This window comes from Melospiza melodia, chromosome 13, assembly GCF_035770615.1.
Source record: "Melospiza melodia melodia isolate bMelMel2 chromosome 13, bMelMel2.pri, whole genome shotgun sequence".
Taxonomy (NCBI): domain Eukaryota; kingdom Metazoa; phylum Chordata; class Aves; order Passeriformes; family Passerellidae; genus Melospiza; species Melospiza melodia.
Genome location: NC_086206.1, coordinates 4,137,302 through 4,153,481, shown reverse-complemented (window position 1 = coordinate 4,153,481; position 16,180 = coordinate 4,137,302). Strand labels below are relative to the sequence as shown.

The 16,180-nt window shown below is 42.4% G+C and overlaps 1 protein-coding gene across 2 annotated transcripts in view; it reads left to right on the top strand.

The window, feature by feature from the left end:
• Window positions 1-16,180, top strand: part of CHST8 (carbohydrate sulfotransferase 8) — a 206,407-nt gene that overhangs the window by 25,738 nt on the left and 164,489 nt on the right. The window lies entirely within an intron of this gene.

Below are 16,180 nucleotides of genomic sequence, written 5' to 3'. Positions count from 1 at the left end.
AAAGGGGAGGAGGGACTCAGTGTCTGTGGCCTTCCCTTCGCAATTCTTCACTGGTTCCTGGAAAAGAAAATTTTTGCTGCTCCTTCTCATATTGTTCCTTTTCAGCAAAACCATCAGATTTTGGCGTTGTCAGTCTGGCATCCCCTCATTAGCACTGGGAAAGCTCATCAGTGTGATTCTGTGTATATTGCACTGGAAACCTTGCAAGATGCCGCAGAACTCCCCTGTGATTTGTTTCCTTTCTCTCGTTGCTTTTATGTTGTCGGCTAGAACAAAAGGAGTTTCAGTTAATTATCTGTGTATTTGCTGAAACCACTAACCTACATCCCCAGCTAGCACAAAACAATTGCTTGACTGAAGTTCTTGGCAGATTTAAACACCTTCTGGTCGTAAGTTTAAAAAAAATCTATTCCCATTTTCCAATTTTCATATTCAAATTTTCTTATACAAAAATAAATATTCTACTTTTTTCACTATTCTCCTGTGCCTAAGGAAAAGGAGGATGATTCAGTGGCTGGAAAACTAACCTGAAGTGTGGAAGGTCCAAACTTATCCTCTTTTTGTCCACAAATTTCCCATTTTGTAGGCAAGTTCTTCAATTTCTCTCTGTCCCAGCTTTTCCTCTGTAAAAGGCAGCAACAGCATTGTTTCCACAACTACAGATTGTGAAAAATCTCAGCTATTACAGTGACAGGAACAGTGCAGGTGATGAAATAGATAAACTGTACTGTAAGAACAAAACATGGAGGCATTTAATCTGGTTTAGTGCTTTGAAAATACATGTATCTCCATGAATATGACTTTCTTTCAGTGCCATTCTGTTTTGATGCACTGTTCCTTCATTGAATCTATTTCCTCAGTTCACTTCACAACCCAAAATATCGTGAGAAGACAGCTTAAGGACACTATGCCAATGTCAGGCAGCACGCAGGCTGAGATGGCTCCAAGTATTAACTTCTTGAGTTGAACCACCACCAAACAGCAAATCACAGCCCTAGAGTTTCAGGAGTCATTTCTTCTGCACAGTAGCACATGACATAACTGGAACTCAATTAATGTTTCCACTGAATTTTCATAGATCTGTGCCCTTGCCTGCAATATCAGACAGATCACGTGCAAAGTCACAGCCACCTCACTGATGGATACAAACTGAATGTCACCATCTATGCACCCATCATGTTGTCCTCACCCTTGATGGTAATTACATGTGATTTTTTTCTCCTCTTGGGGAAAAATTAAACAGCTGCAAGATCTGGAGGTCTTATCACATGTGTAGAGTGAGAGGGTTCAGATGTCTCTCTTCTGGCAGATAATTGCTTCGTTTAATGAGGAAGTTTTGTAGTGTTTTTAACCATTGCTTCTGTGCCTTGTTTAATTATTTGCATATGGCATCATCAAGTTAAAAAGGGTGTACACATTCATAACTTTTTCTCAGTCTTGTGTTAGACATTAATGAAAAGAAGCTGAGGGTAGGTTTCTCACTAATGATGATGGAAAATTAGTTTCAAAACCCCGGAGGTGTCTTGCAAGATACACCAATGATATATAAAGGTCCAAGGAGAGAAATTCAGCACAAAATATTGCCTAAGCTCTTTTGGACTGTTTCTCCAAGAGATCCTTTTCCCATTTAATTTGTGGTTATGAGGGAGGACGGCAAAGAGTAAACCCAGAAGGTTCTCAGAGATTGCAAGGCTGCAATACTCCAGCAAGTGAGCGAGGCTGATAAACAGCACGGGTGAGACAGCGAATGCCAGCGTGGCATATCCAGTAAAGGTTACACGCCTGGAGACCTGCAGCAGCACACAGATTCATGGCTTGTTTCAAGTCTTGAGCTAGTGAAAAGTTGAGTGTCTGGAGAGGAGCAATGCTTTATGCATTAGTCATAACATTTGGAAGGGCAGCAAATCCGCAGGCACAGGAGGCACAAAGGCACAAGAAAACAGTTGCTAGTTCTTCTCACTCTGCGAGGTGCAGCCTCCAGTTATTCCCAGGCACCTCAGCCAAACACCAACCACCCAGTTCAGAGAGGACCATGCTCTAGCTGCACTCTGTGCTACCCTCTGCCTCAGTATCTCATCTGTAAGCTTGTGTATTCTCTGATAAGGTTGTTGGGGTTTGGCAGTCGTTTTAAGTGTGAGGGGAAGAGACAGTGTTGATCATCAGGAGTGACTGGTTCAGTCAGTAGTGACCACTCATGCAAGAGTGTAATACAAGCCACATAGAGCAGGAAGGGATCTGTTTGCCCAACTTCATGTTTTCCTGCAGCAAAATTGGGAAAAGCTACAGGAGGGAGGGTCAGGTGATGCTGCTGATATGGCTCAACCATTTCAACACATCAGACAGGTCTTCAGTTTGGGGGGTTGTTTATTTTCCTGAGCAATAGATTCCTAATTTTTGTTTGAGGACCTGCATAGCTATACAGATAAATAAGTCTATGGCAATAAGGCTGCTTTTTTAAAATAATTTTCACAATAATAGAAATAGCCCATATACACACCCAGAAGAATGAGAGAATTCAGTCTGAGAATTCCTCCACCACACAGCTGCTGCTCACTACCTGCACTTGCTGTTTGCATTGTCTCCTATGTCCCCTGGGTTATCCCTTTAATGGCTTTGACATTAAACACCTGAACAGTTGCTCAATACACAGAATAGAAAAAAAAAAGATGAGGCAAGATGGATAAAAGATAAATGGAGGTGACAAAGAAGGTAGCACTAATGATTCAAACCTGCTCTTTTTATGTTTGAGCAGGTCCTTAAAACACAAATGCATCACAACCATTAGCCATAAGATGCACAGTTAGTCTCAGTGCTCTCAATTCACTTTGTTTTACTGATCTCCAATATTTTACACACAATTATGATTCTGTAGTTGCAGTTTGGTTATGTGAGAAAGAGGCTCTAAAGTGTTCTTGACACACAGTGTGTGCTGGAAGTGTATTTAAACCAGAACTAAGGGTTTGAAGAGGTGTCAGGTCCTGTTTGTTTTGCAGTCAACATTTAGCAATAATAAAGTCATGATGCCACTTTAAAAGGGTGCAAAATTCACCTGTAGGAACAATCAATAAAATTTGAATCAATAAACAATTTGGAAGAAAAAGTAAGGGACTGTAAGCTGGGAAAAGCCAGAATAAAATCTAAAATACTGCACTTAACATCCCTGTTCCACCTGAGTGTTTTGGGGATCTGACACTGGTGCATCCACTCTCAGGCACACACAGCAAGGCAGTATTTGGGCAAAGCTGTTGTTTTCCCTGTGGTGCATGTACATAAACTCTAGTCACTGTTAGCCCTGAAGAGGGCTGCAGAGCTGCAACATTGCTATCTGGAGCCACAGGAGTTCCTCTGCTGCCTTCTGCACTTTGTTAAATTAAACTTTTCCAGCAAGATGTGACACCCAGAGCAGCACAGTGAAGTTTTTGTTCTAATCACTGTTAGTGCTAGTGATCAGCCCACACACTGCTAATTGCAAGTGGAGTAGAAATAATGTGCAGCCTGATTTGACTTTAAAAAAAGTGTATTTTCCTCAAATCCTACACTATTATTCCTCTAGTGGAGTCACGCAACCATGAAGTGTCATGATGAGGCAGCAGAACAGAAAAGGTGAAAATTTCAGGATTTCAGGCTCTGGATGTTTTCATCTTGCCAGGATGAGTAGAGGCATCAGTCTGAAAAGTGACTAAGGAGACAGAAGTTGCTTTCAGTGAACTTGAGCCAAACCAGACCAGTGAGAGGATTCCTTGGGGAATGCACCCCTGAAAAGCTGAGCTGTGTTGTGTGCTCCCTCTGTGTGAGCAGAGCCCACGCTCACTCCTCTTTAACCCCAGCCACGCTGCCAGGCAGGGCAGAATTGGCTCTGTCAGCCGTTCTTGCTGACATTAAAAAACACAAAATCTGGTGTGTATCCTAACTTAGTCTGGCTAAAAGGTGTGGAGTAGCTGGGCAGGATCTGGATCAAACTAAGGGAAATTTAAGGAAGGGTACTCTTCCTTCTTAAAAACCAGACTTCTCTCTGCTGAGAGGTGTGCAATTAGTGTGGCAACATGATACAGCTCCAAGTTTTTTCCTGGAGGCTGGAGCCCTTTACAGGGTCTTGTATCAATACATTTTGGTGTCCTTAAGAGTGTTTTGTATCAATATATTTACCATGCAACATGTACGTATTATGAAATTATAGTCATATTCACAATATTAGTTTTGGCAATGTAGGACACAGAATTTATCTTTGTGGAGGAAAGCATCCCTTACATCACAAAATTGTGACCTAAAAATACACTTTGAAAAAGGTATCATTTTATTAAAAAGCCATTTTGGCTAAGAAAATTGACTTGCTCTAAACAAAACCACAAAACTATATAAAATAACAGAGAGGTGACTACACTTTTGTGGGCATCTGAGCATAAAATAGTGAAACAAGATTACCTCTCAAATGAGGGAACTCAAGGGCACTTTCTGTCACCTACCTACTGCTCTAGCCATAGAAGGGAGAAATCACACTAGAGAGCACCTGAGTCAGGTAAAGAAAAATCAGTGGCATTTCATTTTTACTGATTTTGAGTGTTCAGAATTCTTGAATGACACTCTCCAAAATAATGAGGTTTAAAAATAGTAAATGTCATAAATGCTTTCTGGTTTTTATTCCATAATCAAAGTAATTGCAACACTATTTAAGGTTAAGTGCCTTATTATTAATCTTTCATTACCTGTGATTGAATTAAGGGCCAGCAGCATTCAAACCAGTCGTGCAGGCACTTGCTAGCTGCTACTACCTCTTTTTAAATATAAGTAGCACAACTCTGTTGTCTCCAGGGACTCTAGCAAAACATTAGCTTTTGTAACATGACTGGAAAGGTACCAAGTTTGGGTTATTTTCAGTCTGTGGGAGTAAGTTCCAGAAAAAGAGCTGGTTGGGGAATTCTCCAGCAGAAGGTTTTTCAGCAAGAAAATGCCCTTTTCGCACAACCAATGTTTTCTATGTGGAAAAAGAAAATTTTTAAAAATACATTTTTCCCTGGGAGAATCAAAACAAAGGCTGGCCTAGCTGCTGCCTGCTACACACTCCCCAGTTCCACTTTGAGCAAAAAGTGAGTTTAACAGCTGCTTCCCAGGCAGGCTGCTGGAGGTGAACAGTCCCAGCTCTCTGTCCTCCTGGCCTGTGCCAGCTGCACAGGGAGAGGAGCAGGACAAACTGGGGAGGATTAGAGCCCTCCACATTCCTGGTGAGCCTCTGCCAGTTCCCAGGCTTGCTGCACAGCTCTCCAGGTTATAGCAGCCACCCACAATGAAAACACTACTGCAGGGCCCAAGAAATTAAATTTTTCTGAAAATCCATTTCTACAAAAATGTCACTTTGACATTTTGTCCTAGTTCAATACACCTGCTTTCCCTGGGGAGCAGAGTTTCTGTTTTTGAGAGGATTCTGCCCACGCATGGCAGGCTCTCAGAGACCCCCCCCTGCCACCACTGCTATGGGTGTGACAAGGACACGGTGCCTGGGTGACCCTGCTGGCCACAGCCATGGGGAAGGGCTGACCCAGAGCTGAGGCCTCTGCAGAGGTGCTGGCGTAGCTGAGTAAGCAATTAACAAACCAGCCTTGAAATTAGAGCTGAGATCAGAAGAAAAGCTCACATCCCTCTATCACCGGAGCTATGAAATGTTTATTCCAACCACAGCACAGAAACATGGGTTTAATGGCACTTAAATATATTGGTGTTTTACAGCATCCTAGGACATGAATATATTCATCTCTTTGCTTAGTCGCAGGAAATTGCAGTGATGGATTGACATCATTTTGTAATTGCATGCAATGCACAACCAAAACAGAGCTCAGGCAGTGAGCTGCATTCTAACCAAATGCTCAGGATTTGTTAAAAATAAAAGTTCAGCTAGCTTGATAGAAGAACTGCATATATAGGATGAAATATTAATTTATTATGCTTCAGTTGAGATTTTTAAGGTAGTCTGATTTTCCTTGAATGCATGTGTTTATCATTATCAGCCTGAACACAACTAGCACTCTTCAAGGTTTCTCGCTGAAAAGAAATTGAGCGTGCAAATACTCTTTCATCATAATCACACTGACTGTGCGGGGTAATTCATAAAAGAGCCAAAAATATATTGAAATTCAATATTATTTTAGTCCAAATCAATATTAATAATTGTTTGTATTTTAAAGTGAAATTTACAGTTGAAAAATGTACAGAGATCAGCCCATAGTTGCTAACACATCAAATTTTCCTGTTAGACTTAAAGGCACAGTAATTTTACTTCAAAATGTTTCTTATAAAGCAAGAGAAGCCATTGATCTGTGAAAACAGCTATCTATTATTTATGTGAACAACATTAGAACAGATTTTAATTATAAATGAGCTGAAAGGTCAGTAACTATTTTATTTTTAAGGTCTTGATTTTAAATTTGGATAGCTTAATAAAAATATTTATGTGGGACGGCTCTCAGTGGAAATTGCACAGAAGGATTAGGCACAAAACACTGTTTACAGTCAAACCCCAATACTATTGGTACCTTTTATAGAACCACTAAATGTGAGTGATTACAGTAAATTAATAATAATTTCTTTGATCTTCAGCCACAGAATCATAGAATGGTTTAGAGGGGACCTTAAAGATCATCTAATTCCAACTAGATCTCCATCTAGTTCCATTCTTTTGAGTGTGGATGCCTCGATTTCTGTACCAAATGCAGATAATTTGAGTTTGCAGTGATGTTGTCTGAGCCCTCACCCAGAACTTGGTCAGTGTCAGCCCACAGGAGAGACGGCACAGGGAAGGGGTGAATAACCCTGTGTTGGGAAGGATGAAAGTTTGACAAGAAAGTCTCACAGATATGTGTGCTTAGCAGAAAGATTTTTAAATGTAGAGTCTGATGAAGGAGTAGAGATGAAAGCAAGTTTTGATATAGAAAAGAATTGCTGAGCCAGTCTCACTGGATAACCAAGGAGGCAAAGGGTGTGTTAGTTAGAAGGGGTTTTTATGACTTAGAGCAAAGGATAAATCCGCCTCAAACAAGAAGATGTTTTTACCAAGCAGAAAGAGAGCACAGGCAAACAAGTCAGCAAATGTGGCAAGTAGAAAAAAGGTCTCAGAATTTTCCACTGCAAGAAAACTGAAAAACAGCTTCTAGCTTAAACTGTAATGCACTGACTTTTAGTGATTGGAGAATAGTGACATGAATATGGTAATTACAGGAGTTATGATAGGCTAGAGATAATGGTTAAGGTATAGATTTGTTCTACTGTATTAAGATGCTAAGCAAATAAAAGTATAAAATGCAATGTAACCCAAAGTAAAGTATATAATGCACTGTAACCAAAACCAAAGGGTCTCCAGGCCTGCCTGCAGCTGGAGCTGACAGCTGTGGGCACAGCTCTGTCACCTACCACCTTGGACTGCTGTAACCTCTTGGATGGAATGAACTGCATTTTGGAGAGCCCCTGGAGTCCCACATCCCTCATTTTGGCTCTTACAGTCCTGTGTGGCACAGGGCTGCCCACACCAAACAGGAAAATATCCCTGGTTTGTATTAGATTTCCTGCTTCAGTGTCTGGGCCCAGCTCCCCAGCATGCTGGTGTCTCAGCAGTACAGCCAGAGCAGGGATGCTGGGGAAAGCCATGCCAGGGTGGCTGTTTTCCCTCCCCAGGAGAAGTCCTTTGTGTCACAAATACTTGGACAGTTGCTCCATTTCCTGGAGCAGGCACCATTCTGCCTGTCCACACTACAGCAAAAAGAGGGAGGAAAGGACTGAAGTTTTTAGGACACAATTTTTAGGCTGTGTCTACCTTCTTCTCACTGAATGCAGAAGCTGAGAAGGATGGAGTTACAAACTCTGTGTGGAGTCAACAGGGCATGTCCATTCCTACAAGCATCAGTGGAACAACAGGAGGTTTGCTGGTGACATTTAGTGATCTCTGATATTCACAGCACACGGGTATGCCTAGCAGCTACTTGCCTTATCAGTTCTTATTACAAATCACACAAAATGGGCTTCAAAATAACTGAATAACAGCAAATCAAATAGTAATATTCTCCCACTGTACCAGCATTACAGGACTGATTTTTAAAGAGATTTCATGCCTATTCAGGATGCCCATTACAGCTCAATATCAAAAATTGCATTCTGTTTAAAAGGCTGAGTGGTAGCCCTGATATCCACGTGTTTCTTCTGGCTGCTCTAAGTGTGGAGTGTCTGAAATTCTGGTGCAGAGTAGCTTGCAGAAAAGGACAAACTGGAAGTGTATCACATGTAGCAGTCCAAGTTCTTGTACAGTGACCATCACACTGGTGTCTGCTGCCCTGTGAAAACACAGACCTTGCAGCTCCTTTCTCACCCAGCCAGGCTTACCCTTGGTGCAGGCACCTCCTGAGGAATCAGCCCCGTATCTGAGCACAGCTGTGTCCCTCTCCCCCTGCTCTGTGCCCTCCTGTTGTTCAAAGCACGCCTGTGCTGCAGCTGCAGGTGGGATTCCACCCCTTCCCCAAAGCTGACTTTGCAAAAGGCAAAACTTTTGGAAATGAAGGGATGTAATGTCACCCTGTTCTAAGTTCTTCTAAGCCTTCTGATGTTTACATTTTTGTAATGAATTTTCTCACACAGTTTTATGTAAATTATTATTGTTTTACATTCTTTTCTGGAGGAAGAGAAATTTGATGGACTGTTGGTTTGTCCAGTGTCATTAGAGAGGTTAGCAATGTCATCCTCCAATCCACTGTCACTTTTCAAAATCTATAAATGTTGGAGTCAGAAAGTAAACTTCCCTTCTTTTACCTTGGAGGTTCCAGTGTCCGTCTCAGCTCTGACATACAGGCATAGTCTAAGTGAAAAGGCACCTTGAATAAACAGATCTTTAATTAGGGAGAAAGCAAATTTCAATAAGAAACAAATTACTCATAATGGCTAGAAGGGTTGAGAGTCAGTATTAGCTGAGAACAGTCAAATGTACACCATTACAGAAGGTGCTAGAGCCAATAAAGAAACCCTCTCCACAGCAACATGTGCCATTTCAAGGTTAGGAAAACTATTTTGTTCTTCCTCTAGAAGAACATCACCACAAACCCACACAGTGTGAGTCAGAAGCTTGTTTTCCTTCTGCTTCTGCTGAAATTTTGGTGTATTTTGTTTCCACAATTAAAACCACCCTCACTGGTGACAAAGGTTTTTGTTTTCTAGGTTACAGGGACCATATCTGTTTTCCCTTTCTTTTTTTTCTTTGCTTGCTTTTGACTCCCAGACACAGATTCTCTGCTTCAGATACTTTTGTGCTTTAGAAAAAGGAAATACCATAGAGGAATCACAAACCTCTGCACTGTATTATATGAACTACATATTATATATAGTAAAGTTAAGCCATAATGTTGAGGAGGAGGGCCCCACACATATATTTACAAAAAAACCACTCAAAATTATTGCTATAAAAACAATTTAAAATCTTGATATCAAGAGGTGTGGCATGGGAATAAAACTTTTACCCAGTAGAAAGGAACATATTAATTTTTTATACACACAGACACACACACACACACACACATATATATATATATATCTATATATATATATATCAGCTGCTCATAAAATCTTTAAGTTTTGTCACCTTTTCCTCTTTATCATAACACACCTAAAACTGCAAAAAAATTATAAAGAAAAAATTCAAATTTACATATGCTTCATACTGACATAAAAGAGGAAGGAGGTCTGGAGTAATCACTTGTTTGGTACGCTTGGAAATCCAGCTTATTCCAGGTGCATTGAGCTTCTGAGAGACGACATTTTCATTTGCAATACCTGTTATATGACAGTGCAATAACCTAAAAAACCCTTTGAGGATGTGAGAGTTACTTTAAATAGAAGAGAGATTGAGGCAAGTGGAGGGAAGGGAGGCATTTCAAACTGGGCTGTAATGAGAACCAAGTGGCCAGCTGAATAACCAGAACTTTTCTGCTGTATTTTACAAGAGTTCAGCGTTCTCCACACAGCATATTTCTATATGTAATATTGGATGTGGATAACATGCCTGTAAATCCTGCTGCCAGGCAGTGCCTGGAAAAGTTGGGCTGCTGTGAAAATTGTGTGCCTTCCCCTCCAGAGTGATAAAAGCTGGACAAGTTCATTATTGACACTCACTGTTTACACTGTCACTGTGCAGTTCCTGTGAGATGGTAATTTGAAACACAGTAAAAGCTTTTTTTCATTTCAAGGGAAACTGCTTTTGAGATTATGTTTTAGTTTAGGAATAGAATTATAAGCCCTGAGGATCTTGGAGAGGTGTGTGTTGACTTCCTGGGGCCCTGCTGCAGTACTGAGGAGATTAGTAACACATGAAGCCTGCAACAATTTGCACCCAGAAAGATAGGAGAGAAATCTTCTTGACTTCGAAAGGATTATTTTGGTTGTTTACTGAGTGCTGTCCCTTTTGGTCTTAAATTGTAGATGAAAGTGGAAACCAGAAGTGCCCCCTTCCTATTGCAATATGTGATGGAAGTGAGAGGAGCAGCTTTAGCAGATTTGCCAGGGCTTTTGGAATGGGAAAAAGGAGTCATACATTACCACTCTTGACTTCAGCCACATCAAACAATACCACAGCTTTCTGCAATTATGCTGAAATTCAGGCTTTGGCATATTATATGGCTTTAATATCCCTTCTGGCACTGTGTGGGTTCAAAGGACAACACTGGTGTATGAGGGAGAGTAAAACTGGACTCACAGATACATGACAGAACAAGTTTCCACCAGAGTTAGTGAAAGCCTCTTACACTCCTTTGGACACTCTTTTGGGTAAATGGATTGATGTATAGGTGAGCAAAAGAGGCTCCTGTAATTTTCAGGAATCTCATCCTGTCCAGAATTCCCCATTTTGCATAATTGGAAGAGATGCTGAAAGCCAAGATGTGTAATGACACCAGTGACTGGAGAACAGAGCTGTTAATAGGCAATAAGTTCTGCCTAATTTGCTGCCACGCTGCTGGGGTGCCCTGGTGGCAGGCAGCAGAGGTGCTCAGCTCAGCATGTGCAGGATCACCAGGATGCAGGAGAGGCTGCTTGGGCAGCAGGGGAAGAGGTGGCAGCTCCTTGGGCTGGTCCCAAGCTCAGTAGGTCCATCTCAGGGGTCTCGCAGTGACCCCGAGATTGTTCAAAGTCTCTTTTCCCAGCCCAGTGCTTGAAGAAGCAGTCAGGGCTCTTCATTTCTTGGTCTCAAGGTTGTTTATTGTTCCTTATCTATAAAATTCTTTCTCCTGCCCTGCCCAGGTCCATCCAGCAGGACAGTTCCAGGCACTCTGCCTGCCCCCAGGGCACTGTTATGGCTTTATACTCAAAACTACGTGTGCAATGGTTACAATTACTTCCCAATGCCCATCACCTGTGTTAGACAGTGAGCTTCTACTCTAAACCAGTCTGTAAGTGCCACCATCACAGCAGAAGATGGAGGCCAAGAAGAAGAAGGAGAAAGGCTGGACATGCCCAGTTCCCTCCATCTTGCCCCCTGAACCCCCATACCAAAAACCCCAAAATCTACTTTTCCACCCCATGATAACTTCACTATTATTCTCCCTAAACTGTTGTGGCTTGCAGAGCTTCATCTAAGGTTGATAATTTGCTCCACGGGTCATAATCAAACCCACAGGTGTTTTGGGCTCTGTGCCAGGGTCTCTGAGACCCCTGGCAGGGGTGTTGGCAGTCCAGGACAGCCAGAGGGATGTCCTGAATTCTGACATCTAGCTACATTACATAAGTAAAATTGTCTTAGTAGCGCAGAAAGTAAGTGCTTCATTATGATCCCTTTTCAGGACACCCAAAACAAAACCCCGCAGAAGAAAAAACCCCCCACATCTCCCAGTTGCCAACATCTCCCAGTGAAACTTCTCTAGATCAGCTACAGGAGTGCTGAAATTTAACATGTGGTTTTTATTGCTGTCAGGCAAATCTTGACGTAGAAAACAATTTCTGCATCAAAAATTTCTCTCTCTGAACTGGCAATCCCAGCATTGGTGCTTTGGCTGCTTTGGACAGGCCATCAAGGGTAGGACAGCACTGAGGCTGTGCCTTGCAGTGCCACATTTCTCTGTGCACAGAACCCAGCCAGTGGCACCTCCCCAGAGCTCCACAGCACCAGAGGGATGCTCCAGTTTGCCTCCAGCAATGGCACAACCAGAGCTGCAGGCGTGCCCAAGCTGATCTCTGCTGCTCTGCCCCTGATCATCCAACAGCACACAAGGTGCTGGTTCCTGAATCCCTGCTTCCAAAGACACCTGCAAACTGCTGCTTCCTTGAATAAACAGCTCTGCTCTGAGCCACCAGCCTGCTCCCAGCTGCAGGAAGGGCAGCTAAACTTTACACAGCATGAGAAATGTAGCTTGCCATGGATGTGTGAACTGGGCATTTACATTCATTCACATGGTGGTTTGTGATTGTCCAATTTAGCAATAAATAGTTTAGTGATTTGCAAAGAGTTTGGGTGTTTTGTTGACTTGCTGATGTACATACAACAATATACAATGCTGATGTGGCATTAGTCTGCGTTCCTGGATTCACTGGCAGCTGCCTTGGCACCTTGCAGTGAAGCCTCAGGAAAGGAGAGTATAAAGCTGCCCTGCACCTTTACAGCCTCTGGCACACCTTGATCCTTCCCTTCCCCTGGTTCCACAGAGGAAAAACCCTTTTTTGCTCTCACCTTGCCACAGTGCCCTCCATCCTCAGGCTGATTTAGCTGGGCTGGTCACCAGCAGCTCTGCAGTGGAGGGACAGCACAGCTGCACCAATTACAGAGGGCCAGGCAGCTTGGGCTCTGCAGGGTGGCTGCATGAGCAGCCAGAGAGTGCAAGGAGGGGCTGTAGGAGCCTTGGAGCCTCTGTCCCTCCGTCCCTCCTGATCTCTGCAAATGGCCAAGCTCTTGGTAAGCAGCTGCTGGCAGTGCTGTGAGAGCTGCATACCCTGATGTCGCAGACATCTTTTATGGAAAATCCTTTCCTTATGATTTTTCCTCCTGAGAAGCTGAGAGGCCTCAGGAACAAAATGTAAACAATGATTATCTGCTGCTGTGGAATGCAACAGGTGCATCTGGGATTGCCCCATGTTGGATGTTTGTAATTAATGATCAATCACAGCCCAGCTGGCTTGTACAGAGAGCTGAGCCACAAACTTTTGTTATCATTCTTTGCTTTTCTATTCTTAGCCAGCCTTCTGATGAAACCTTTTCTTCTATTCTTTTAGTATAGTTTTAATGTAATATATATGATAAAATAATAAATCAGCCTTCTGAAACATGGAGTCAGATCCTCATCTCTTCCCTCATCCAAGAACCCCTGTGAACACCATCACACCCTGATCCCATGTTTTTCTAAGTCTTAGATTTCCTACACTCATACTGACCTCAGCTGAAGATAACAAGGCTTTTCCTGGGGGAAAAGGGACAGCTTATCCTGCCACTTTGCTCTGCAGGGTTTTATTTTACTTTCCTTTGATGCATCAGTGTGGTTAGGGAAAGATCCAGTTCTAGATGGACCAAAGGCCTGAGTTTCTACCCAAGGATTACACCATGCCCTTAGATTGTATCTCATCAGTGCTGTTCTTCACACTGCCCTGTTACAGCAGACAAGGCAGAGAATATCATATTTGCAGCATTCATGGATGAACAAACAGCCCTGAGATATCAGACACCACCCTGAGTGCAGCCTGACCCACCTCAGAACAGGGACCAAACAGCAGAGGGGTTTTCTTTCCTGGACTGATGCAGTGCTGTAACAGCAAACTGCTCACAGGGAAAATGTTTGCTCATTGGGCCTCCAGGCAGAGATTGCCAAAAGCAGACCTACATAGCACTATTTTAGGAGCCACTTTTGTCAGAAGATTTAAATAAATCTTTGCAGGGTCTTTCCATACTGCTTGGGAGCAGGGAGAAATTAGTTCTGCTTCTGTGTTTGTAAAGAAAAGATTTGCTGCCTGGAAATTTTGCTATAATATTTAAGCATATTCCAGAAACATATTTAGATTTTTTTTACCTAAAACTGTACATCTTTTTCCTTACCAGTCTTGCATTAATGATCCAACACCCATTCTCCTATCTGATGCTAATGCTTCCTCAGCTCACAATTCATAGGAGTACTGTGGTGATTGATAAATGTCTTTGAACTGGAAAGTGCTGAGAGCTAATTACTATCTGTGCACACTTGTACTTGTGCTGCTTTCAAGTGCAGGGCAGTCACATACCCTGGTAATGGGAAAGCTTAGGAAAATAGATATTCGTACCTAGGAGATTTATCCATCATAGGAATGTAATAAGGAAGAATAAATTAGAAGTTAGATGTTTCAATTCATTATTACACATTCTAATGAATCATTTTCCATCTGTTTAATAGGTTCAGGGCAGCTCGAAATGGAGTTCAGATTGGAAGCTGCTTGCAACCTTATCTGCTTGCACTCTGGGTAATGCCAAGAATTATAAAAATATGTTTTTGTCCATTGTGAGGAGCACAGTTGAAAAATGTGACTGCAAAGTGCAAGCTGAAGGGTATGGATTGATCCAAATTCTATCCCCCAGATGCTGGGACTCTTGAGTGGGTCAATCCAGAGCTCCCCCATGAAGCATCCATCACATGCCTGAGGAGGTACTGCCTGATGAAACTGTGAGGTCAAGCTGCACTTGGGTTTTTTGTAGGCTTTTTCCCTCATCCATCTTTAAAATGATGTGATTGGAGTGTAAAGGGTATTTTGAAATGTTTCCTTAATGAGGATACTTTGTTCACATTTATCAGTCAGTGCTAACTGCTTCCAGAGTTCCTCTGCTCCTGTAGCTCAAGGAGCAGCCTGGGAGGGCTTGGGAAGCACCTGCTCAGCATCCCTAAACCAGCACTGCCATTCACCAGCTCTGCTCACTGAGGACATGCTAATTAAAGTCAACTGATTGGAAAAATAATTACAGGAGAATGGGGAGAGGGAAAGATTAGACCCATAATTTAGAGATCTCTGATGTTTGTGTGTTGTTGAGAGGTATCATTTTGTTGAGAGGAAAGAGGATCTCTTTCTTTCTCAGACTCCTGCGCTTGCTACTTGCAACAAGCAGCAGTTTTTTTCTTTAATTATGCAAAACTAGAGTGTTTAAACTAAACTAAAATTAAAGAATAAACGTGGCCTTTTATTCTTTCAAATATATGCTTTCACCTAGCTTTGCTACTGTTGTATCTTGAGGTGTCCTGGAGAGGCTGTAATGTCAAACCTAAAAGGTTTTGTATTCCTGGTCACAGTTATTCTACAGGATGTGGAATAATGTGAACACTCTAACTGTTAAAAACTGCTATTGTAGCATTTCTTGCACTAATTAAAACCTGGCTAGGGATCTCCTTTCTTGATGCTGCCTCTACTTCAAACAAAAACATTTCAACAAATGAAATCCAGGGAAAATGGTTTCACATTTTAAGGTAATAATAATAATTGTTGTAGAAACCCACACTTGCTCAAGGGTGTAATTCATTAAAAAGAGATTTTAGAATTCACCACTAAGCAAATATAAACCCTTGCTATTTGGGAATGGATGTTTTTCAGCTGCTCCCTCTCAGGTGATGATTCTGCATTTCTCACCAGCTCTGTGTCCCTCCAGCTGGGGGCATTCCCACAGGGAGGGGCAGCACTCAGGGCTGCCAGACTGGAGCCCCTCCACCTCTCATCATCATCATCGTCATCATCATCATCATTATCATCATCATCATTATCATCATCATCATCATCATCTCATCATGTGGCCCTCCTGAAAACCCTCGGGCAGGGCACCTGCCTTGTGCCTGTTGGAGCTTCCTCCTCCCCATGGGCATGCAGAGAGCATAAATAGGTGCCAGAAAGGAAATCCTGTATGTCAGAAAACCAAATGCAATTCTTAGAAAGCTCTGACTGGATTTACCAAGTGATGGTGTGAGTTTGGAGTTGTTCTGGCTTTGCCACCATCGGATTTGGTTGGAAGTGTCCATTCATCCAAACCCCTGCCTGTGCAGCCAAACAAACCCTGCAGGGACCCAGAGACAGGGTGGGTTGTGTTCCCTGTGAGCTCATAACAGTGGTTGGAAGTGGAGCACAGTTACTTTGAAAGCCAATCTGACTCCCCTGGTGCTTTAGAGCATTTGGCATTTAAAGATAAATATATGTAGTAAATGCAAATGTCCATCCATACTAGATTCACAAA